This window comes from Anomaloglossus baeobatrachus, chromosome 3, assembly GCF_048569485.1.
Source record: "Anomaloglossus baeobatrachus isolate aAnoBae1 chromosome 3, aAnoBae1.hap1, whole genome shotgun sequence".
NCBI lineage: Eukaryota > Metazoa > Chordata > Amphibia > Anura > Aromobatidae > Anomaloglossus > Anomaloglossus baeobatrachus.
In genome coordinates, this window is record NC_134355.1 from 634961236 (window position 1) to 634986699 (window position 25464).

General features: G+C 43.7%; 1 protein-coding gene across 1 annotated transcript in view; it reads left to right on the plus strand.

Moving 5' to 3' along the window:
* Positions 1–25464, plus strand: part of VSNL1 (visinin like 1) — a 243575-nt gene that overhangs the window by 128598 nt on the left and 89513 nt on the right. The gene's annotated exons all lie outside the window — the stretch shown is intronic.

Here is a 25464-nt window from a genome sequence, read left to right on the forward strand (position 1 = left end):
TGAACGTTTTACCGTTCAATCGCACGTAGCTGTTACACGCTACAATGTACCTTACGATGCCGGATGTGCGTCACTTACGACGTGACCCCGACGACACATCGTAAAATACATTGCAGCGTGTAAAGCCAGCTTAAGGCTTAGTGCAGGGGTCGGGAACCTTTTTGGCTGAGAGCCATAAAAGTCACAAATTTTAAAATGTAATTCCGTGAAGGCCATGCTCAAATAGGAGGAGCAGCGGTGGTGGAGCGGCTCAGAAGGTCTCAGGAGGCAGGATAGGCGATGCTGCAGGCATGGAAGAGGGCGTTTCGCGCCTCAAGAGGGTCAGCAATACTGCTGCGGGCTCGTGGGGTGTCACGGCGGCAAGCGCCATTGCGCCATTGATCTGCCAACGGGCTGCTTTGAATCTCCCGCAGTTGACGAGATAGACTTCAAGAAAATGGCTGCTGTGAGTGCGCAGATCTTTGCGATGTACTCCAAGAAAATGGCCGCAGAGTCCGATCAGCTCATGCGTCACCTCCGCAGCCATTTTTTTTAAGTCGATCTCGTCAACTGCAGTAGATTCAAAGCAGCCCACAATCCACCGGCTACTGCAGGCTCACCGCCACGACACCCCACGAGCCCGCAGTATCGCCCACTCTGCGCCACCACTGTCGCCCCAGTAAGCCATATGCGGTTTGTAAAACGTACCCCCATTTTTTTACCCATTTTTGTACGGGAAAAAATACGGTATTTTTCTATAAAGGATTTGTCTGCGAGCCAGGTGCAGCCATCAAAGAGCCATATCTGGTTCGTGAGCCATCGGTTCCCGACCCCTGGCTTAGACCCTGCCCTCTGGAGAGCACTCTGACAAATTTGATGGATAACTCATTGTGTACAATGTACTGTAATACATACAGGCTATAGAATCAAATATTTCCAATATTAAGATCAATCAATTACAATTTTTTTTGTATTTGTTGTTGTTGTTGTTGTCCTAAGTGTCTATAGCTTTTGGCACTTCAGCCGCTTCACATTGTTTCCCTGCACAGCGATGCTCCAGGCCACCCACTATGGGGAAACTGTAGCTCGATTCCTCCTCCTATTTTAATTCGCATAGGTCCTTAAAAAAAACTCATAAGAAATTCTAAAAACTCTGCAGATTAGGTGACATGGTAGATAACTCACTAGACTTTCCCCTCTCCAATACAGCTTTAACGTAGCAGCCAGGGTCACCTATCTGGCTAAGGCTATGTGCCCACGTTGCGTTTTTACCTGTGTTTCCGCAGCGTTTTCATGCCAAAATGCATTAGTTTTGATTTCCAAGCAAAGTCTATGAGAAATAGGGATTTCTTGTGCGCACTTTGCTGTTCAAAACGCTGCTTTTAATTAGCATATTTTTGGGCAAAAACTCAGCGTTTAAAGAAGCAGCATGTCAATTGTTTTTGCCCTTTGAGCTGCGTTTTGATAACATTAGAGTCAATGAGAAGATGCAAAACGCACACACAATCAAAATCCCAGCGTTTTACATGCTTTTTGGATGCAGAAACAAGTGTTTTTGACCATTTAATTGGCTGCGTTTTTGACATTATATTAAAGGCATGATATGTCCCTTTACACGCACACACACAGTCCGACAATTAAAATTAAGAAAAACATTAATTTAACGTTATTTTATACATATATATTAACAAACATTTATCATTTTAATAAAATCAGCTATTTTGTTTATAATTATAATCTTGATATTTGTTATCAATTTTTTTCCATTTTTTAATAGTGTTTGAATGTTAAAACTTTATTTAGCAGTGTATTCGTCATCAAAACGCATCAGACTTTAAGCAATGAAAAAGCATGTAAAATGCAGTAAAAACACATGCGGATTTATAGCGTTTTTGAGATCAAAAGCAATTTTGGCAAAAACCATTTCTGCCAAAGGGTGCGTTTAGAACTGCAACTACCTCGACGCAACGTGGGCACACAGCCTAACAGTTACTCGGACGCTTCCTCTCTGTGCCAGTCATTGCACTGGCTGCCATATATCATAGGATCCAATTCAAACTGCTTGTTCTCACCCACAAAGCTTTCCACAGTGCAGCACCCCCCTACATCTCCACCGTTATCTCTCTATGCTCTTGCATCCACACTAATCTGAACCTCCCACTCCCGTCTCCAAATCTTATCCCGAGCTGCACCAATCCTCTGGAATGCTCTAACCCAAGAAACTAGGATGATCCACAACTTACACAGTTTCAGACGCTCCCTAAAAACACATCTTTTTGGGGTGGTATTGCCAAAGTAGATGGAAAATGTGTGGCACTTACCATAGGTAAAAATCTATGCTTTAGTCTTCAATCCATGAAAAAGTACAGGAGGTGCAGGAAAGGGGAGCAGGGAACACCAGGATACCTGGTGCCACATTTTTTTTATCTACTTTGGCGATATTACTTGACGTCTCCTTCATTATGTGCTGTGCCCCATAGTTTCACTGATCACAGGTGTTCGAATTAGTGTTTAAAGGGGAGCTCGTTCGAAATTAAGGTCGGTAGGGCTGGACTTATTCTTCTTTTTGTATATTGGATCTTTTTAGGGTGGCCTATCAAACTCCCTAATCAAAGTAATTTTATATAGCGCCCCTCCACTACTTCTCAGAACATCACTCTCCCTCAGATTCCACCGCACCCACATGTAGCCCTTATCTATCCCCATTTCTTCGTGACGGCTGGACCGTCGTTGTAAATAAGCACTTGTACCTTGTCCCCCCCACCTCACCCCAATGTAGATTGTAAGCTCTTACGAGCAGGGTTGTCTTTATTTTGCTTTAATTATTGGATCTTCTATAACTGTTACTTATGAATGTTTGTATATGAACCTGTGAATTGGAAACCGCTGTGGAATATGTTGGCGCTATAGAAATACACATTATTATTTGATAAGTATTTGAACACATCTTCATTTGTCCACAGGAATGGTCACACATTGTGTTTTTCTTATAACCTTTTTTATTTGCTGCTTACAATACTTTTTACCATTTTTACTTGCATTTTTTGCACTGTTATTGTAATAGGATAACCAGTGCCCTACTGCCCCCACTTTTACTTTGGTGTTGGATAGGGCGAAGTTTATGTATTTCTATTGTTTCTCCTTGTGTAGTACGGCCGGCTGCAACGGGGGTCATGGGTTCTGGGTTCCTTGGATAGAAGGGTAGGACTGGGCCATGGCAGGGCAGAGAGAGTTAAACAGGGAGGGACAGTCCCCAGGATAGGATGGGATAAAAGGGTTAGAAGCTGAGCAGGCCTGTAAAAAGTGAGAAGCTGTTCTAGTGCGAGGAACAAGAGAAAGAGTCCAGAAGAAGCAGAAGCGCAGCGTGGAGTCAGAACAGTGGAGGCAACAGGGTCTAAGGAAACGGAGGAAGTCCAAACCTCCACCATCCCCTGGTCCCTGCCTCAGAAGCAGAAGAAAAAGACAGAGAGAGAAGAACAAAGTAGCACAAAGGGCTGTATTTGCAGTGGGAATTAAGTCCAGGGGTGCTCCTACCTGAGGCATCATCTGCCGGTACCGGGGGGAAAGCAGTTTCGGCGGTAAGACAAGTAGTCTACCTGTCCGTTAGCCGAGTGTCCCACCACCATGCTGGGAGAGTGGGTCCGAAGAGGAAGGGTCAGTCACCCCACCATGGCCATCTCCGCAAGGCCGAGCCGGATGTTAGTACCGAAGTATTTGAAGGATGGTAATGTTGATGATGACTCTGTAATGAAGAAGTGGAAAATATCTGTCCAACTGCTCTACAGTAAAGCTTTGCAAGTTTTACCTAGTGGTCGCCTGTTTACTAATTGCATTGGGCACGAGGCCCATGAAAGTGAATGGGAGCTAGAGAAGCCGTCCGAAGATTCGGAGATACAGTAGACAGCAGGTACCACCTCCACACCACCACCGCATACCACCTACTCCACTCTACCCCCGTGTCAGTACTGTGCCGGGGTGGGTTGAGGACCTCTGCTAGGACCCTCACCCATGACTGCCCCTTAATGGCACGTTACATTATCACCTGCAATTTTCACCTATTTGCTTAAATAGGTGAAAAACTCTGAATAAAAGCCTGAAAGACTTGACATACTGCGTCTTCGCATAAACACAGCAGGGATCTAAATACATGCAAAAAAAAAAAAAAACACCATGAACTTGAGATTTCCAAAATCTCATTGATTATGCAGGTACTGTAAAACAGTGCATATCCTACGCAACAAATATAATATGTAAAAATATGCCACTTGTGAACATGTCCTAATAGTCAAAAACCCGTTAAATATTGGCACCACCTCTTGATTACCTTGATGGCTGATGCCCAAAACGCGCAGCACAATCTTTTCAAGCAAGTATCCTTCAAGAACATTTGAAGTGGCCACTTCAGTGATCAGAGGAGACATCTTGGTAGTGACGGCTTCTTCATTGCTTCAAGCTGAATAACATCAGTGTTAAAAATACATCGAAAGGGAGGTCTCTTCCAGCAGAGAATCTCACATTAAAATATTTCTTCCTGCCGGTATATTACTGCTATATTGACTTGATCTTCCCCTGCAAGTTTAACTTGTATGTCAACTAAGGCTGCTTTCACACCTCCGGTTTTTCCTGTGCGGCACAATCCGGCACTTTGCAGAAAAAACGCAACCGTTTTATTTTGCTGCCGGTTGCGGGTTTTTTTGCATAGACTAACATTAGTGCCGCATTGTGCCGCATGGGCTTGCGTTCCATCCGTTTTTTTCCGGCAGATTTAGCCGATGCGGCGGCCGGATGGAACGTTGCCTGGCACGTTTTTTTGTGCGGCAAAAAAAAACCGCATTGCGACGCATCCGGCCGATGCGGCGCATTTTCCTATGCATGCCTATGGACGCCGGATGCGGCGCGATGCGGCAAAAACCGCATCCGGCCGCCGCATGCGGTTTTTGCCTCTGCGCATGCTCAGTAGCCTGCCGCAAGCGGCAAAAACCGGATGGGCCGCATGTAAAAAACTTATGCAAAGGATGCGGTGTTTTCGCCGCATCCGTTGCATAGGTTTCACAGCCGGATTGAGCCACACTGCTCAAACCGGATGTGTGAAAGCAGCCTAACTTGGCTTGATTCAGTGATATAAGTAATGATGGCGCTTGCCCTTGATTGTGGGCAGGAAAATCCAGTCACTGAAACAAAAGTGACCTGTCAATCACTGGCAGAAGATAGGGTGGTTGGCAAAGCATAAGGAAGAGAAGCAGCAGAGCTGTCCACTTGCAGCTCATTTGGCATAACTATTCAGTAATAAATTTGTCTAAAACATAAACCGATTTCGAAAGTAAAGCTATGGATGTAATCAGCATCACCCAAATCCAGATTGCATTAGTTTAATGTTGAAAAACCTAGTGACAAGTTCCCTCCGCTTTATACTACTAGTTTGGACTGACAAACTCACTATAGGAGAAAAGACCATAGCCTTGTACAAACAAGAAAAACGATAAAAAAAAGGTAGATGGCTAAGGCATTGATTGTTCCTAGAGATACAGTTGGTAGTGAAGTTTACAAGTTCATAAAGGAATACTGGCTGCAATACCTGCAGGTGGCAGAAATAGGGAGCTGTAACCAGATTCCTGAGGAGGCAGGGGTTCAAAAACCTTTTTGGTGAATGCAATAGACCTGCAGCAAGATGTGGAGGTAGCAGACACTGAGGTTTCCGTTGGTACAGTAAAGGGTGCTTTACATGCTGCGACATCGCTAACGATATATCGTCGGGGTCACGGTGTTTGTGACGCACATCTGGCGTCGTTAGCGACGTCGCAGCGTGTGACCGGCTGGAGCGACCTAAAATGATTGCAAAAAAGCCAAAAATCGTTTGTTTTGGAGAGGTCGTTTAATAACAAAAAATCGTTGTCTGGTCACTAGCGATGTTGTTCCTCGTTCCTGCGGCATCACACATCGCTATGTGTGACACCGCAGGAGTGACGAACATCATCTTGCCTCCATCCCGCCGGCAATGAGAAAGGAAGGAAGGAGGTGGGCGGGATGTTCGGCCCGCTCATCTCCGCCCCTTCGCTTCTTTTAGCCGGTCGCTTAGTGGTGCCGCGGTGACGGCGCTATGACGCCGAACGCACCTCCCCCTTGAAGGAGGGATTGTTCGGCGGTCACAGCGACGTCGCTGACAAGGTATGTGCGTGTGACGCTGCCGTAGCGATAATGTTCGCTACGTCAGCGATCACCACATATTGCACGCACGACGGGGGCGGGTGCTATTGTGCACGACATCGCTAGGTATGGCTAGCGATGTCGTAGCGTGTAAAGCACCCTTAAGGTGCTTACTAAACACTGAAGGTCTCCATGCCCAAACTAAAACACCTCACTTCTAATGACTCAAAACCATATAAATAAGCTGAAGAGGTTTGTTATCCTGTTCACTGAAGTACTTAAACAAAACAAACTTTTTGTGCCTATGCATCAGTGCTAAGTCTTGAGGAGAAAGAATGAGGCATATGCTGGAAAGAATAGTCTGCCTACAGTGAAGCATGGTGGTGGCTCAGTTATGTCTACAGCGACGCATGGTGATGGTTTGGTGATGCCTATAGTGAAACAAGATAGTGGCTTGGTGATGCTTACAGTTCAGCATGGCAGTTGCTTGGTGATGCCTACTGTCAAACATAATCGTGGCTCAGCGATGCCTACAATGAAGCATGGCGGTGGCTAGCTGGTGCGTACAGTGACGTATGTCAGTGGTTTGGTGATGCCTACAGTCAAACATAATGGTGGATCAGTGAAGCAGGGTGGTTGCTCTTTGATGCCAACAGTGAAATATGATAGTGGCTCAGCGATGCCTACAGTGAAGCATGGTGGATTGCAGATACCTACAGTGAAGCATGGCAGTGGCTTGTTGCTGCCTACAGTGAAACATGGTGGTGGCTCGGTGATGCCAACAGTGAAATATGATAGTGGCTCGGCAATGTCTACAGTGAAGCATAATGGTGGCTTGCTGCTGCATACAGTGAAGCATGGCAGTGTCTCGGTGATGCCTACAGTGAAACATGATAGTAGATTGGTGATGCCTACAGTGAAACATGATAGTGGTCCAGTAATGCCTACAGTGAAACATGATAGTGGCTCGGTGTTACCCACAGTAAAGCATGGCGGTGGCTCGATGTTGCCTACAGTGAAGCATAGTGGTGGCTTGCTGATGCCTACAGTGTACCATGGCAGTGGCTTGGTGATGCCTACAGTCAAGCTTGATGGTAGCTCAGTGAAATCTACAATAAAGCATGAATGTTGCTTGGTGATGCCTTCAGTGACTGATGGCGGTGGCTTAGTGATGTACTTAGCCTTCATTGCTTCCTTTGACTCTGAGAACTTGCAGTATGTGGAGGGCAAGATAGATTGAATCATCAGGGGATCGTATGAGAAAATGTCATGACTTCTGGGAGGAAGCTGGAGCTTGGGTGTTATTGGATCTTCCAACTGGACAATATCGTAATCCTGAGTATATCTCCTAAATCCATCAAAGTTTGGCTTCAGGAGAACTTCAGGGAGGTTCCGTAGTTGCTGTTACAGTCACCTTACTTGAAACCCATAGAAAATCCTTAGTAGGATATGATGAAGGCAGCTGCAGCACACTGACCTTGAGGCCATTGCACATGAGGAATGGGTTAAGAAGCTGATGTCCTCTTCTTTGCAGCAGGTCATAACAGCCAGGTGTTACGAGTTGTGTTGAGCTATTTACATTGTTCTTCATTGATGGGTTTATTATTTTAGAGCTTGTACATTTTGTAAATCTTATGTAGTTCTTTACTTTTTTTTTTTTTTTTCGTCTAAAGCAATGTAAAAAAAAAAAACCTGCGGCCTAAAAAAGAACAGCACAAAAGATGACTCAAAATGGAGAACTAGTAGGTCAGTGTTGTACAATAAGCCATTGATTTCACTCCTGTTATGAGGTGACCTTTTATCTCTTCGCTTTTGTGAGGGTGTGAAGCAGCGCACTCGTCTCCGCAGTCTCCATGTGCCCCTCGTCTTTGTCTCTGACTGAATTTCTTTTTTAAATATTTATGACGCCTCTCCTTCCTCCTCTCTATGAAGATGTACAGCGTGTTCCAGATACCAAATGTAGGCCGGCAATTTATTTTTTTCTTTAGCCACAAAACAAGCTGCTCTTCTCCTGCCATACTCTTGTATATAACAGATTCTCAGGCGGGCGCGTAGCGTTCTGAAGTCTTTAGAAATTGTTTAGGTAAACGGAGAAGTTGGCAGGAGCGCGGTCTCTGCTAAACAGGTGTAGAACCCTTAATTTGCCATCCAGTTGCATTGCTATAGTTAGTCTTTGTTGTCTTAGTGTGGGTACTGTTATTTTGCTGGCAGTGGTGTATGTTCCACCGAGGAGGATGATGATTCAGCTAGGTGGTCCTTAGTGAGTAGAGCCTTGGCCACGTTGGCTGAATCCTATATTTTAAAGGGAACTTGTCACCAGATTTGGGGCCTATAAGCTGCTGCCACCACCAGTGGGCTCTTATATACAGCATTCTAAAATACTGTATAAAAGAGCCCAGGCCGCTGTGTAGAACAGAAAATACACTTTATAATACTCACCTAAGGGGCGGTGCGGTGCAGACTGGTCGGATGGGTGTCTCCGCTCGCAGAGTCTAGCGCCTCCTCATTCAGCCATCTTTGTCCTCCTTCTCCTGAAGCCTGGGTGCATGACGCGTCCTACGTCATCCACACTAGCCGGCATTGAGGTCCTGCGCAGGCGCACTACATTACCCTGAGAAAGACAGATCAAAGTATTGTTTTGCACCTGCGCAGGACCTCAATGCCGGATAGTGTGGATGATGTAGGATGCGTCATGCACCCAGGCTTCAGGAGAAGGAGGACAATGATGGCTGAAAGAGGAGGCACCAGACTCTGAGAACAGAGACACCCATCCGACAAGTCTGCACCGCACCGCCCCTTAGGTGAGTATTATAAAGTGATTTTTCTGTTCTACACAGCGGCCTGGGCTCTGATATACAGTATGTTAGAATGCTGTATGTATAACGTAAAAATCACTTTATAATCACCTAAGGGGTGGTGCGGTGCAGACTGGTCGGATGGGTGTCTTCGTTCTCAGAGTCTGGCGCCTCCTCTTTCAGCCATCTTAGTCTTCCTTCTTCTGAAGTCTGGGTTCATGACGTGTCCTACGTCATCCTCACTAGCCAGTATTGAGGTCCCGCACAGGCGCACTACAATACTTTGATCTGTCCTTCTCAGGGTACCGGAGAACGGAGACACCCATCTGACCAGTCTGCACTGCACCGCACCTTAGGTGAGTATTATAAAGTGATTTTTTTACGTCATATGGCGCGGCCTGGGCACTTAAATACAGGATGTGAGAATGCTGTATATAAGGGCTCACTGGTGGAAGCTGCAGCTTATAGTCACCAAATCTGGTGACCGGTTCACTTTAATCAGTGATGAGCAATGTTCCTTCTATCAATATGGTCACAGGAGTGGTTGTTTTTAACAAGAATTTTGATGCAGATTCTGCTCCAAAATCCATATCAAATACTCCTTGAATAAACTTCCTGTAGAAGTGTCTTTTTTTATGTGGATTTTGGAGCAGAATCTGCTTCAAAATCTTCTAGACTTTGGAGTTCGCAAGCCCATTCACTGAGGAAAAGGTTGTTATGGGTTTGTTTTAACATCCCTTGGGTCTAGGGCAAAGTAGGAGCATTCTCGTTAAGTAATCCCTGCAAAAGTGAGTGTTCCAGTGAGTGGGCATTACAGGGAGGGTCGGGTGAGTTTCCAGGTGAGACTGGTGGGCAGATCTTAATCGTCTTTTTACTCCTAGTACAAATTGTAGTAGGTAAATATGGTTCATAGTACCATTCATGGTGGTACTTATTGGGGTTAATGACACAATTCCTGAAGGTTTAGGGCAGTAAAAGAAGTAATGTCTGAATCCCCAGTGCTCTAATTCCATTATCTTTGGAAGTCTTGGTGATTTAGGGCAATACGGAGTCTGTTTCAGAGCACAGGTCGTTAAATCATTATTTTGGCACCGATGAAGAACCTTCCTCATAGTCCTTGGTTGGTAGAAGAGAGACCTTCTATTGGAGATGTTCTTCACAGTGAAGATTCCGGTTGAGAAGAGGTTTACGTAGAGTTCATCCATTGTTCCCTATTTATAGACTTTGCCTCTGGAATAAGAAGGCATGTGGTGATAAGGATAGCATGTAGGTAAACTCGTCCCTGGCAGTGTAGAAACCAGATTAATTTTAGAAAGCTCCAGATAAGAACCGCACTCAACATGAACTAAGGGTCAACAAGATATCACAATGAGGCTCTTGTCACTTCTCTTGTCATGTGTGAGGTTAGCCAAAGGCTTCAAATGCGTTAACACTGGATGATAATGAGGAACAAGCGTTCCTAGGACTCATGTTCCAAATATAGGCTACAAATTACCAAGGAATAAATAAAATTTGTTCGTCAGGTGAAATTATTGTTAAGCCAACTTAAAGGGAACCTGTCACGAGTTTTTAATAATAAAATCAAAAGCCACCACCTTCAACTGGTCTTGTGCCACAGTCTATCAGTCTCTATATAAGCTCTAATTCAGTCTTTATATCTCAAATAATTACTTTTATAAGCCTACGGCACCATATGCAGATCAGCTATCAACCGGAACGGGTCCAACTCTTATACAGTAAGCGTTCAGGTGCACTTAGTTCTGCTAAGGGCAGAGCAAAGTCCTCTGATGCTCCAGCGCCAACTTAAAGGGGTATTCCCATCTCCAAGATCCTATCCCAATATGTAGTAGGTGTAATAATAAGAATATTAGCAAATACCTCCAATTAGAAATGTAGTATAGTTCCCCTGATTAGCTAATCTCTTACCTCATATGCATGGCATTGCAGTAGTTTAGGTATTCATGGTGGTTGTTCATCTGTGGGTGACGTACATCATCCACATCAATCAAGACAGGAGGACGCTGATTCTGCCAACAGAGGATGCGCAGATCACAGACCACCAAAGCCCATCGGACTGAACCGTACTGTTTAGCAGTCAGCCGTGGAGACTTTTATAAAAGGTATTTTTTGGGACATACAGGGTCAGTTAGTGACTTTTGATCAAATTGATGGGCTGCAGTAATAGAGAAGTTAAAGGTAATGTCTTTAATTAATATTTGGAAAAACAGGTAACAGGTTCTATTGAAAAATCAATACTCTCAGCAGCACATCACTTTTTGTAAACAAAACGTGCTGCCAAGGACAATGGTATTCTATGCGCACTGAGTGATTGTATTAACGATTGTTCTGTATGGAAGCGCGGTGGACCTGTCTGAACACGGTAGTAAACGACCGCCGATCATTGGTTGTTTAGCATCCTCAGTTGGTCAGTGTAAGGCTATGTGCCCACGCTACGGAAAATGCGCGGAATTTGCCGCGAATTTTTCTCGGAAATTCCACGGATTTTTCAACAATCTGCAGCACAGCTACTCCCCAGCCATTTCTATGGCATTTGGGAACTGCTGTGCCCACGCTGCGTTTTTTTTCCGCAGCAGAAATAATGCGGATTTCCCTGCGGAAAAATCAGCAGCATGGGAATTATTCCTGTGGACTTCTCCGCAGGGTCCCATACTTACCTGCCTTGATAGGAGACGACGATGTCACTTTCTCCGTCCGGTGCACAGGAACGCAGTCAATCCAGGTACAGGAAGGAAGAAGTGGGCGGGGCCTGCACGAGCTCCGATCATGTGACAGTCGGAGCTAGTGCAGGCCCACCCACCTTCTCCAGCACAGTGCACCAGACGCTGACAGAGTGACCCGGCCGCCGGAAAGCGAGGTGCTGCATGATGGAGGTAAGTAATATGAACGTCCCGATCGCTGCAGAACTTGTTCTGCATTGAGGATGTAGTGCCGAAGCCATGGTACTGTATCCTCAATGCAGAATGCCCGCACCATATCCGCAGGACATTCTGAAATACAATCGCAGCATGGAAACAGACAGACGTTTTGCTGCAGTTTTCTGTGAGCACCTGCAGAATGTCCTGCAGATATTACCGCAGGACACTGTCCCCGTGGGCACATAGCCTAAATGAACGTTTTTTAACTTAAAAACGGATCCAGTGCAAATGCATTTTCACTTCAATGCATTTGCAATGGACTCGCGTCAACATGAGTTCACATGCGTTTGCGTGCGTTATAGTGAGGATCCAGCGAGTTGCAGTTTTTTAACTTTTTTCAAAAACGCTACTTGTAGCGTTTTCGAGCTGCGTCCAAATAATGTTTTTCACTGGATGCTGACTATACTGCATGCAAAACGCATGTGAACGCTGGCATGCTGATAGACAGGATCCTGCTTGCTCTACTGAGCATGCCCAGAAACCAGCCTGGCATGATCAGTTTCTCTCTCCCCCTCCCTCTCTCCCCCCTCCCTCTCTCCCCCCTCCCTCTCTCCCCCCCCCTCTCTCTCCCCACCCCTCTCTCTCCTCTCTCTCTCCCCCGCATGAGAGCGGCGGACGCTCGTAACCAAGGTAAATATCGGGTAACCAAGCAAAGCGCTTCGCTTAGTTACCCGATGTTTACCTTGGTTACGTGTGCAGGGAGCAGGCAGCCCGGCTCCTAGCAGCTGCGGACGCTCGTAACCCAGGTAAATATCGGGTATCCAAGCAAAGCACTTTGCTTAAGTTACCCGATGTTTACCTTGGTTACCAGCGTCCGCAGCTGTCAGATGCCGGCTGTCAGTCTATCATGTTCAGTTCCCCTCACTCCCGATCACATGACTCCAATGCCCGCCCATAAACTTCAAGTGACAGGATCCTGCAAAATAACACAAACGTTTGCATGCGTTTTTCTTTGTAAAAACAGGATCCACTTTTACAGCAAAAAAACGTTCATGACACATGTTAAAAAAAACGTAGTGTGAAAGCAGCCTTAATTGAGCTTTAGTGTCCCAGCCCCAAATCAAAGCATCCTGAAGAGTTTACTTCCTAATTGTGTGCCTCTGTAGGGGAGTGGTTACATAGTTACATAGTTACTTAGGTTGAAAAAAGACCTAGGTCCATCTAGTTCAACCTTCCTCCACCAGTTCTACATTTAGTCACTAAGTCATTTATAACCAACAATGTTTTGTGTACTGAGGAAATCATCCAGCCCTTTTTTAAAAGCTGTTATAGTATCTGCCATTACTACCTCTTGTGGTAGGGCATTCCACAGTCTGACCGCTCTAACTGTAAAGAACCCTTTCCTATTTAGGTTTCGGAATCGCTTTTCTTCCACTCGCAGTGAGTGCCCCCTAGTCCTTAGTACTGTCTTTGGAAGGAATAAGTCATGTGCCAGTCCTTTATATTGACCACACATGTATTTATACATATAAATGAGATCTCCTCTGAGACGTCTTTTTTCTAAGCTAAACATATCTAACTTTTTCAACCGGTCATCATATGGGCGGCCTCCATTCCTTGTAATAGTCTAGTTGCCCGCCTTTGAACTGACTCTAACTTCTGAATGTCCTTTTTAAAATGTGGAGCCCAAAACTGGATCCCGTATTCCAGATGTGGCCTTACAAGTGATTTATAGAGGGGTAACAATACGTTGGGATCCCGGGATCTAATCTCTCTTTTTATACACCCTAAAATCTTGTTTGCTTTAGCAGCTGCTGCTTGACATTGAGTGCTGCTGCTCAGCTTATTTGTAATGAGAATACCCAAGTCCTTCTCCTGTTCTGTAGTCCCGAGTTTACTTCCATTTAATGTATATGCAGCTATAGGATTACTCCGTCCTAGGTGCATTACTTTACATTTATCAACATTAAATCTCATTTGCCAAGTATCTGCCCATTCTGACATCTTATCCAGATCTTTTTGTAATATTGTACTATCAAGGTCAGTTTTTAATATCCTACATAGTTTGGTGTCATCGGCAAAGACTGACACTGTACTATCAATCCCATCCACAAGGTCATTAATAAAGAGAGTAAAAAGAATCGGTCCAAGCACAGATCCCTGCGGCACCCCACTGCTGAGTACAGCCCATTTAGAGAATGTACCATTTATGACTACTCTTTGTTTCCTATCTTTTAGCCAATTCCTTACCCAGTTGCATATTGTGTCCCCCAGTCCTTGCTTCTGGAGCTTTAGTATAAGGCTATTATGTGGTACAGTATCAAATGCCTTTGCAAAGTCCAAATAAATCACATCAGCTGCATTACCAATATCCAGGTTTGAACTTACCCCCTCATAGAACCCCAACAGGTTGGTTAGACACGACTTATCTTTCATGAATCCATGCTGTTTGTCAGTTATCATATTATTTTCTGCAATATATTTTTGCATGTCATCCCTTAAAATGCCCTCAAAAACTTTGCATACTACTGATGTCAGGCTTACTGGACGGTAGTTGCCTGGATCTACCCTCTTACCTTTCTTAAATATCGGTACCACATCAGCAATCCTCCAATCCTGAGGCACCAACCCTGTTACAAGTGAGTCTAAAAAGATGAGATACAGCGGTCTGTCGATTACGGAGCTCAATTCCCTCAATATTCGTGGATGAATGCCATCTGGCCCTGGGGATTTGTCAATGTTTAATTTACTCAGACGTAGGCGTACTTCATCTTGTGTTAAATTAATTATATCGGGTGGTGGACTTTGATTTTTCACTTGTTGAATGATCCCTGGTACAGTCAGTTCCTTGGTGAAAACAGATGAGAAATGCCTATTTAATATCTCAGTCTTTTGTTTGTCCTCTATAACTAACTTGTTATTATATTTTAAGGGGCCGATACTATCCTTTGTTTTCCTTTTGGCATTAATGTATTTATAAAAGATTTTGGGATTTATTTTAATGTCATTGGCGATTTTTGTTTCAGTAGCTAATTTTGCTTGTTTGATTTCTTTTTTACATTTCCTATTGATATCTTTATACTCCTGCAATGCTATTTCTGTATTCTCAGCCTTTAAGATTTTAAATGCCCTTTGTTTTTGTTTTATTATACTTTGTACAGTCTTATTTATCCATAGTGGTTTCTTTTTATTCCTGGACATTTTATTACCACTGGGTATACGTTTTTTACAGGACTCTAGTAGTATATCCTTAAACTTACCCCATTTATGTTCGGTATCCCCAGTTACCATGACTTTGTCCCAATCTACACATTTAAGCTCTTCCCTTAATTTGTTGAAATCAGCTTTCCTAAAATTCCAGGTTTTAGCATTCCCCCTTTGAAATGTTCTATTGAATATTATGTTGAAGCTTACCATATTATGATCGCTGGTGCCCAAGTGCTCCCGGACCTGTAGATCTGAAATGGTATCCGGTCTATTGACAGGACCAGATCTAGCAAATTATCTCCCCTGGTCGGTTCACCTACCATCTGAGAGAGGAAATGGTCTTGAATGGTAGATAAGAACTTACAGCTTTTAGCAGAACCAGAAGATTATATGTCCCACTGAATGTCTGGATAGTTGAAATCCCCCATAATAAGAACCCGATTATTATTATTAGCTGCCTTTTCAATTTGTTCCAGCATTTCACCCTCTATTTGTTCAGGTATGTTAGGAGGCTTATAGCAAACTCCAATTAGCATTTTTCCATTATTCCCCTCCCCATGAACATTTACCCATACTGACTCTACATTGTTGCTGTTCCCCTCAATGTCATCATACAACACAGGTTTTAGGTTAGATTTAATAAATATACACACCCCACCACCTTTTTGGCCTTTCCTGTCCTTCCTAAATGTACTATAACCCTGTATGTTTGTCACCCAGTCATGGCTTTCATCCAGCCAGGTTTCCGTAATGCCCACCACATCATAATCCATGGTTAACATAAGAGTCTCCAATTCATTCATTTTGTTTGCAAGACTTCTTGCATTTGCCAGTAGACATTTAATCCTATTAACACCTTTATTACTCCTAGCCTCCCTACGTTCCTTGTATGTCCCATCCCCCCCTAATCCTTCATTGACCCCTACTGTCTCCCTGTCTCTATCTGCTCTATCTATCCCCTTATTTGCTCCACTACCCTCCCTCCCCCCCGATCCTAGTTTAAAAGCTCCTCCATCCGTCTGACCATTTTCTCCCCCAGCACAGCTGCACCTTCCCCATTGAGGTGCAGCCCGTCCCTACTGTAGAGCCTGTAGCCGACTGAGAAGTCGGCCCAGTTCTCCATGAACCCGAACCCTTCCTTCCTGCACCAATTTCTAAGCCACATATTTATCTCCCTAAGCTCCCGCTGTCTTTCTAGTGACGCTCGTGGCACCGGTAGTATTTCTGAAAACACCACCTTGGAGGTCCTGGACTTCAGCTTCTCTCCTAGTTCCCTGTAATCATTTTTAAGGACCTTCTACCTGCCTCTAACTTTGTCATTAGTACCAATGTGCACCATGACCGCTGGGTTTTCCCCAGCCCCACCCAGCAATCTGTCTATCCGATCCACAATATGCCGAACCCGAGCACCCGGCAGACAACACACTGTTCGGCATTCACGGTCTCGGCGACAGATGACCCTGTCTGTCCGCCTAATTATAGAGTCCCCTACCACCAACATCTGTCTGGGCTTTGCTGCACTCCTATTTCCCTCCTTCCTACAGCAGTTGTTTTCCTGGTTGCTAGGAGCAACATCCTGCTGTAGTGACCCTAGTCCAGGCCCTTCATTCCTAATATCAGCCAAACAGGCATATTTACTAGGTTGTGCCAGGTCAGGACTAGGCTCCCTGACACTTTTCCCCCTACCTCTTCTTCTAACTGTTACCCAGCTACCTACCTCTGGGTCCTGATCTTCCCCACCTCCACCCTCCTCCATATCACTGGCCCCAGCCAGAGAAAGCTCAGTGAGCTCTAAACTCCTCTCCAGGTTTGCAATGCCCCTGAGTGTTGCAAGCTGCTTGTTTAGATCAGTTACCTTGGCTTCCAAACACGCAACATGCTTGCATCGAGTGCAGACATAGTCACCCTCGAACGGCTGCTCAAGGCATGCATACATCTGACAAGATACACACCTGGTAGCATTGTCCATGGAGCACCTATCAAATGGGGATCAACAGTAAAGTAGAAAAACAAAGAGAAAAAAACCCAATGGGAAACGTCTAAGGATAAATTCAAACTATGTTCTTGTGTCAAACTATGTAATTGTGTTGAAACTATGCACTTATCTTAAATTCAGCACTTTACTTCAGTTCAGCACCTCGCTTGCTCAGTACCTCGCTCGCACTGGCTGGTTTATATAGATGTACAGAAGCTGCTAGAAGCTTCTAGAAACAGGTGTGACTAATCCTACTAATTAAATCACAAGACTACCTTTTTTTTTTATTTTATTTTTTTTTTCCCTTGTCACAGAATCACAAACAGACACACAATTCCCTAATGAAATTCAACAATTACAGTTATCATTACTATGTAATTGTGTTGAAACTATGCACTTATCTTAAATTCAGCACTTTACTTCAGTTCAGCACCTCGCTCGCTCAGTACCTCGCTCGCACTGGCTGGTTTATATAGATGTACAGAAGCTGCTAGAAGCTTCTAGAAACAGGTGTGACTAATCCTACTAATTAAATCACAAGACTACCTTTTTTTTTTATTTATTTTTTTTTTTTCCCTTGTCACAGAATCACAAACAGACACACAATTCCCTAATGAAATTCAACAATTACAGTTATCATTACTATGTAATTGTGTTGAAACTATGCACTTATCTTAAATTCAGCACTTTACTTCAGTTCAGCACCTCGCTCGCTCAGTACCTCGCTCGCACTGGCTGGTTTATATAGATGTACAGAAGCTGCTAGAAGCTTCTAGAAACAGGTGTGACTAATCCTACTAATTAAATCACAAGACTACCTTTTTTTTTTATTTTTTTTTTTTTTTTTTCCCTTTTCACAGAATCACAAACAGACACACAATTCCCTAATGAAATTCAACAATTACAGTGGTGGGACAGAAAAGCTGTAACATCAGGAAAAAAATCCTGTTCATGTCATTATCTACCTGTTCAGCCTTCAGTATCCTCAGGGGATAAAATCCAGGAACCTTTTTCTTTTGTTATCACCCCCATCCAGGAACCTTTTCTTTTGTTATCATCCCCATCCAAGAACCTTTTCTTTTGTCATCTCCTCCATCCAGGAACCTTTTTCATTTAGTAATCATTCCCATCCAGAAACCTTTTCTTTTGTAATCACTCCCATCCAGGAACCTTTTCTTTTGTTATCACCCCTTTACCAATATTTGAAGATTTGAACATGTAGGTATAGCCTCTTTGTGATTTGTATGAACGCTGCATTTTCACAACCATTATTTTTAGGAATTGTGCCACTATGAGACCACAAAAATAAAATATTTATGCATTTTTACAAAAAGTGCCTCCCATGTAATTTATGTATCAATCATTGGAAATGCCTGGGTACTGTTTTTTCACAATGTCTTAAGGATTGGGTTGCAATATGATCTTTTATTATTATTATTATTATTATTATTATTTAGGTTTCTTTTCTGTTCATCAAAAGTGTAAAAAATTATCGAAAGGTTTTAAGAATGGATTTGTTTTTTTATCCAGCAAAGGACCCTTTTCTACAGATTTAATGGAAGTTTATAAAAATGAAAGTAATTATAATGTATAATTTATATATAATTTAACAACTGCATTTTAATTAATAGGCCAGGGGATAACTGTATTCTATTCCTTGCAAATGGAAAGTCGTATGTTAATCTTAACGGAAAAGAGTTGCTCTGATCAGAACGCAGCTTTTTCCATCACGTGCATTAGCAGTTTTAATATGGAAAATAGTAACTGGTACTTCATTAAATGAGGAGTCTATCTTAGAAAAAGAAATTGGATCGGACCTAGGAACTTGGATTAAATTAACGGAAAAACGCTTAGTGATCAGTGTGAAGAGGATTACTGGCCTTGGCTGCACAGTGGGCTTTGAAGTTGCGCGTTGGTCAAAGATTTATTTTTCCATCCACCAGCTGGTTTATTTTGGCATCGAATCTTTTCCTGAAGACGTGGATGTTTGTGGGCTTTATTAGAAATTGTTGGTGGCATTTGAGATTGTTTCCTAATGTGCCCATTGACTGCGTGCCAGTGGTAGGCGCTCTTCCTACACGCATGTATTTGTTTTGTTTGTATCATCAAATGGTTATTACAGTTTTGCAACCATTTTTTTTATTATTGTTACATGCATAACATGAGATAAAAAAAAAACAACTTTGAATATTCTTGTTAAAAAATAATACAGTGCTGGCCAAAAGTATTGGCACCCCTGCAATTCCGTCAGATAATACTCAGTTTCTTCTTGAAAATTATTGCAATCACAAATTCTTTGTTATTCTTATCTTCATTTATTTTGCTTGCAATGAAAAAACACAAAAGAGAATGAAACAAAAATCAAATCATTGATCATTTCACACAAAACTCCAAAAAATGGGCCAGACAAAAGTATTGGCACCCTTAGCCTAATACTTGGTTGCACAACCTTTAGCCAAAATAACTGCGAACAACCGCTTCCGGTAACCATCAATGAGTTTCTTACAATGCTCTGCTGGAATTTTTGACCATTCTTCTTTGGCAAACTGCTCCAGGTCCCTGAGATTTGAAGGGTGGCTTCTCCAAACTGCCATTTTGAAATCTCTCCACAGGTGTTCTATGGGATTCAGGTCTGGACTCATTGCTGGCCACTTTAGTAGTCTCCAGTGCTTTCTATCAAACCATTTTCTAGTGCTTTTTGAAGTGTGTTTTGGGTCATTGTCCTGCTGGAAGATCCATGGCCTCTGAGGGAGACCCAGCTTTCTCACACTGGGCCCTACATTAGGCTGCAAAATGTGTTGGTAGTCTTCAGACTTCATAATGCCATGCACACGGTCAAGCAGTCCAGTGCCAGAGGCAGCAAAGCAACCCCAAAACATCAGGGAACCTCCGCCATGTTTGACTGTAGGGACCATGTTCTTTTCTTTGAATGCCTCTTTATTTTTTTTTTCCTGTAAACTCTATGTTGATGGCTTTTCCCAAAAAGCTCTACTATTGTCTCATCTGACCAGAGAAAATTCTTCCAAAACGTTTTAGGCTTTCTCAGGTACGTTTTGGCAAACTTCAGCCTGGCTTTTTTATGTCTCGGGGTAAGAAGTGGGGTCTTCCTGGGTATCCTACCATACAGTCCCTTTTCATTCAGACACCGACGGATAGTACGGGTTGACACTGTTGTACCCTCGGACTGCAGGGCAGCTTGAACTTGTTTGGATGTTAGTCGAGGTTCTTTATCCACCATCCGCACAATCTTGCGTTGAAATCTCTCGTCAAATTTTCTTTTCCTTCCACATCTAGGGAGTTTAGCTACAGTGCCATGGGCTTTAAACTTCTTGATGACACTGCGCACCGTAGACACAGGAACTTTCAGGTCTTTGGAGATGGATTTGTAGCCTTGAGATTGCTCATGCTTCCTCACAATTTGGATTCTCAAGTCCTCAGACAGTTCTTTGAGCATGGAGAAAAGAAAGAAGACCAATGTGGTGCACACAAGGACACAGGACAGAGGTTGAGTCAACTTTAATCCATGTCACCTGGCTGCAAGTGTGATTTAGTTATTGCCAACACCTGTTAGGTGCAACAGGTAAGTTACAGGTGCTGTTAATTACACAAATTAGAGAAGCTTCACATGATTTTTCAAACAGTGCCAATACTTTTGTCCACCTCCTTTTTTATGTTTGGTGTGGAATTATATCCAATTTGGCATTATGACATTTTTTTTTATTTTTCATTGAAGACAAATTAAATGAAGATAATACCAAAGAATTTGTGATTTCAATCATTTTCGGGAAGAAACTGAGTATTATCTGACAGAATTGTAGGGGTGCCAATACTTTTGGCCAGCACTGTATACACGAAAATGGTGCAGTGAAAAAACAAGCCCTGTGCAACGTGATACTGCAGTGTTTTCCTTTGGTGCAAAGGGGCAGATGGAAGTATATCACATGACCGAAGGGTCAGACTACACACAGCTTGTTTGTAGTCTGTCACTATGGAAACATTTGCAACTTTACTTGGTTGGCATGAAGTCAGACTTTTTGCAATGATTTCAGTGTCACTTTGATTCTCACTTTGAGTTTGTGAAAGTTATTGGGAATTCGTCACCTGGTTTTTGCTATTGAATTGAGAGCAGCATAATATAAGGCAAGAGAACCTTAGTCCATGAATATGCTGTAGTTTCAATACAATCAGTGTCTTAGCAGCAGGAGGTTATCACTAGAGGATTAGTAAACCTTGTGCCATGCAATCCAACCCCTCCACCAAAACTGACTGACAGCTTTCTGCCTATGCACAGTGTACACACAAAGCTGCTAATCAATGGTATGAGCTCCGCATTCAGAGAGTTGCTAGATCTGTGGCAGATGTTACCAATTTTAATCAAAATTGTAGCTACCAATAAAGTAAAAATCAGTGGAATCATGGTTTCTGCCCCTTCATCATACTGATGACAGATTCATTTTAAAGCAACACTTCCAGAAGATTTCTTCTGCATGGTTTGGACAGCGGAAATGTGGAAGGGGACGCAGGCTGCGGATGAAAAGAGACTTGCTTAAGGAAGTATTTTTCTTCTGCTCACAGTAGAGCTTACTTGAAAATTGGCAAGTATTGTCGATGAGTGAACATTACGAAGCTTGAGTGCTCTTTACTTAAGTCGAGCACGTTGGACGCTCCAATGGGCTTGACTCAAATAACGAGTATGATAGAAGTCAATGATTAGGCAGTTCGGCTCTCCGCATGCAGCCCGCCATAAATAGAGCATTTCTGAAGCATTTTTACCTCCAGTCGGAGCAATTCAGAGTGCAAGCGGCTCTCATTGGGGTGCTTGCTCCCATCATTCACAAACGCGAGCCGTCGCTCTGTGTCACATGTTTAAGAAACAACATATACGAGCACCCGCGGTACTAGCCGAGCACCTTGATGCTCACTCATCATTAGTAATTATATGGTGGAGTCTAGTAACTGGGCCAGTTCTGATAAATAGAAATAAAAAGGTTTGTCCATTTTGGGCAAAAACAAAACAAGTTATCACCTATTTACAGGAAAGTTGATAACTTGTTAATCGGTGTGGGGTCCTACTGCTGGGACCAGAGCCATATTTGCCACGAGGCGCCCAAGGTCCGGTGCCTAGGGCAGCGCGCTGTGGGGGCGGCACTTTCTGGGAGCAAAATATATGTGTGTGTGTATATATATTTATATATATTTTGTTTTTTTTACATCCCCCTCCCCCTCCGTTAAAGTCTTTTCGGAGAGGGGGGGTGAGGCACACCTTCATTTATTTGTATCTGCATTATTAAGATGCGAATACAAATAAACTGCGGGTACAGGGAACTGATTGACCCCGGAAGTGCCAGCACCTGCACTTCCGTGGTTAGAGGTGCTCCGATTAGGTCCGTGCTCCATTCTGCAGCGTCCAGTACTGTGCAGATGTCATAGCAGGACGCGACAGTTGCCGGAGCCAGAAGAGGAGAAAAGAAATGCTCACTGGAGCAAGAGGAGGGTGGAAGACACCAGAAGCCAGGAGGAGGGTGATGGATACGGAGAAGGTAAGCGCTCACAGAGCTGAAGATTCATAGGCAGTGGGTGTTGCTAATGCTGCAGACTGGGCATGAGAGCCTCCCCTATGAGAGGCTAATGCTATAGACTAGGGATTGTGGAGGGACTAATGCTATAGACTGGGAATTGTGAGGGAGGGGAGACTAATGCTATAGACTGTGGATTGTGAGGGAGGGGAGACTAATGCTATAGACTGTGGATTGTGGGGGAGGGGAGACTAAAGCTATAGACTGGGGATTGTGGGGGAGGGGAGACTAATGCTATAGACTGGGTATTGTGGGGGAGGGGAGACTAATGCTATAGACTGAGGATTGTGGGGGAGGCGAGACTAATGCTATAGACTGGGGATTGTGGGGGAAGGGAGACTAATTCTATAGACTGGGGATTGTGGGGGAGAGGGAGACTAATTCTATAGACTGGGGATTGTGGGGGAAGGGAGACTAATACTATAGACTGGGGATTGTGGGGGAAGGGAGACTAATACTATAGACTGGGGATTGTGGGGGAGGGGAGACTAATACTATAGACTGGGGATTGTGGGGGAGGGGAGACTAATGCTATAGACTGGGGATTGTGCGAGAGGGGAGGCTAATGCTGTAGACGGGATTGTGGGGAAGGGGGAGACTAATGATATAGAATGGGGAATAACCTTGATTTGACGAAAAGTGCAGGTCCCAGCAGTCGGACCCCCACCAATTAGCAACTTAATATCTTTCCTGAGGATAGCTGATAACTTCTTTTACTGGACGCATCCTCTCCGTGTGCCAAAACACCCATCCTCAAGAGAACGTGCCACTCTGGATAATCATTAGGGAGTCCATCAAACGACTCTACTAAGCCTTCTAGCTAGGCGAGAACATTTTTGTAATTGGTGTCCATCTGACGGCACACAAAGTGCCTACCTGTCTGCATGCCACCATTGAGGCCTTAAGAGGACTGTTGTTTTGCTTTTTACGGATTTTTTGTTTCCCTACACATCGGTCTGTGGTCATAAACCAGCTGCGAGGAGTTGAGAAAAGACATGAGAGCTTGTTAGATCATCAGAATAAACTCGCTGATGGATTTTCAGTTAACTCGTTCTGCAGGCAGCAATAGGTAGTGGAGCGTAGAGGCTATACAATGCCAAACTGCAAATTTTTAATAGAAACCAAAGGCAAAAATTGTTAGCTCCTGTTACTTGCATTTAGGTAATAATAAAAAAATATCCCCCAGAGGTAGATAGCAGAGGATGAAATAACTTGTTCCTATTTTCTGTATATAGTGAAGGATAAAGAGGAGATGTGCGCCGTCCTGCGGGGAGTATTATCAGCACTTTATCGCCGCGGACAGTTTTTGAAATCCACGTAATAGGAACAGAGTCATTCTTTTGTTGCTATTTAAAGCCCCTCTCCGCTCGGCTGTAACTAAATATATAATTCAATAGAATTGGGATTTGAGTCCCCATTCCCGACGCGGTAACGAGACAAGCGTTCCTAAGCAACAGACCCACGTGTAGAAACACAGGGAAATAAAATAATCACGCTGTGTCAAAAAAGAGAGCAAAACAAGGCGAGGTATATAAATGGCCGCAGTGCAGAATCATTCCTCATACTCAGTGAGCTCCTCCGAGTGCACCTGTCACCGCGAATTCTCGTCTCTCCGTCCACCGGATACATAGACGTGCTGCCGGCCGCACGGATTTATCTACAGCTTCTGCCCGATCTCACTGGATAACGCATAGAAAGATCAAATACAGCATCAAGGTCCAAAATACCTACATCATTGTAGGAAAAATGCACCGGCAAGGAGACGTCCGCTCCCTACGTGGACAGTAGTATTAGAACACTAAACATGCACACTTAAGGATGTATAAATATGGACACCTAGGTCTGCGATGACCGAGATCTAGGTGTGTCTCCAGACTTGTGGCTCCTTTTTAAGTGAACCTATCAGAACCATGAGCAGTTCTGGGTGCATATTGCTAATCCCTGCCTAACCGTCCCTGCATCTAGTAACAAAAAGTATTTCTAAAGATCCTTTATGATATGCTAATGAGGCCTGGGACTAGTCGCAAGGGGCGTTATATCCCCAAACTAGTCCACCCCTTAGCATGTTAGCACACCCAAAGGGGCGTGCTAACATGCTATTCAATGCCCAGTGTCATCAACGGTGACGCACGTACCTGTGTCCGTTGTTACTGCCTTAGGTGCCGGGTTTAGGCTCAGTGCGCATGATCAGAAGTCCTTACACTTCCGGTCATGCGCAGTATGAAGCTGGGTGTATGCCTCCGGGCTTTAGAGAGGTCTATAGTGCGCATGAACGGAAGTGCCGGGGATTTCTGATCATGCACATTGACCCTAAGCCTGGCATCTGAGGCAGTGACAATGAACACAGGTACGCACGTCAATGCCAATGCCAAAGTCATTATCTCAGAAAATTAGAATAATTACCACAAAACACCTGCAAAGGCTTCCTAAGCGTTTAAAATGGCCCCTTAGTCTAGTTCAGTAGGCTCCACAATCATGGAGAAGACTGCTGACTTGGCAAATGTCCAGAAGGCAGTCATTGACACACTCCACAAGGAGGGTAAGCCACAAAAGGTCATTGCTAAAGAAACTGGCTGCTCACAGAGTGCTGTATCCAACCATTATTATTATTTTTTCAGTTGGTCTTATATAATCTAATTTTCTGAGATAATGACTTTTGGGTTTTCATTGGCTGTAAGCCATAATCATCAACATTAACAGAAATGAACACTGAAATAGATCCCTCTGTGTGTAATGACTCTATATAATATATAGGAATAGATCCCTTTGTGTGTAATGACTATATAATATATAGGAATAGATCACTGTGTGTAATGACTCTATATAATATATAGGAATAGATCCCACTGTGTGTAATGTCTCTATATAATATATAGGAATAGATCACTGTGTGTAATGCCTCTATATAATAT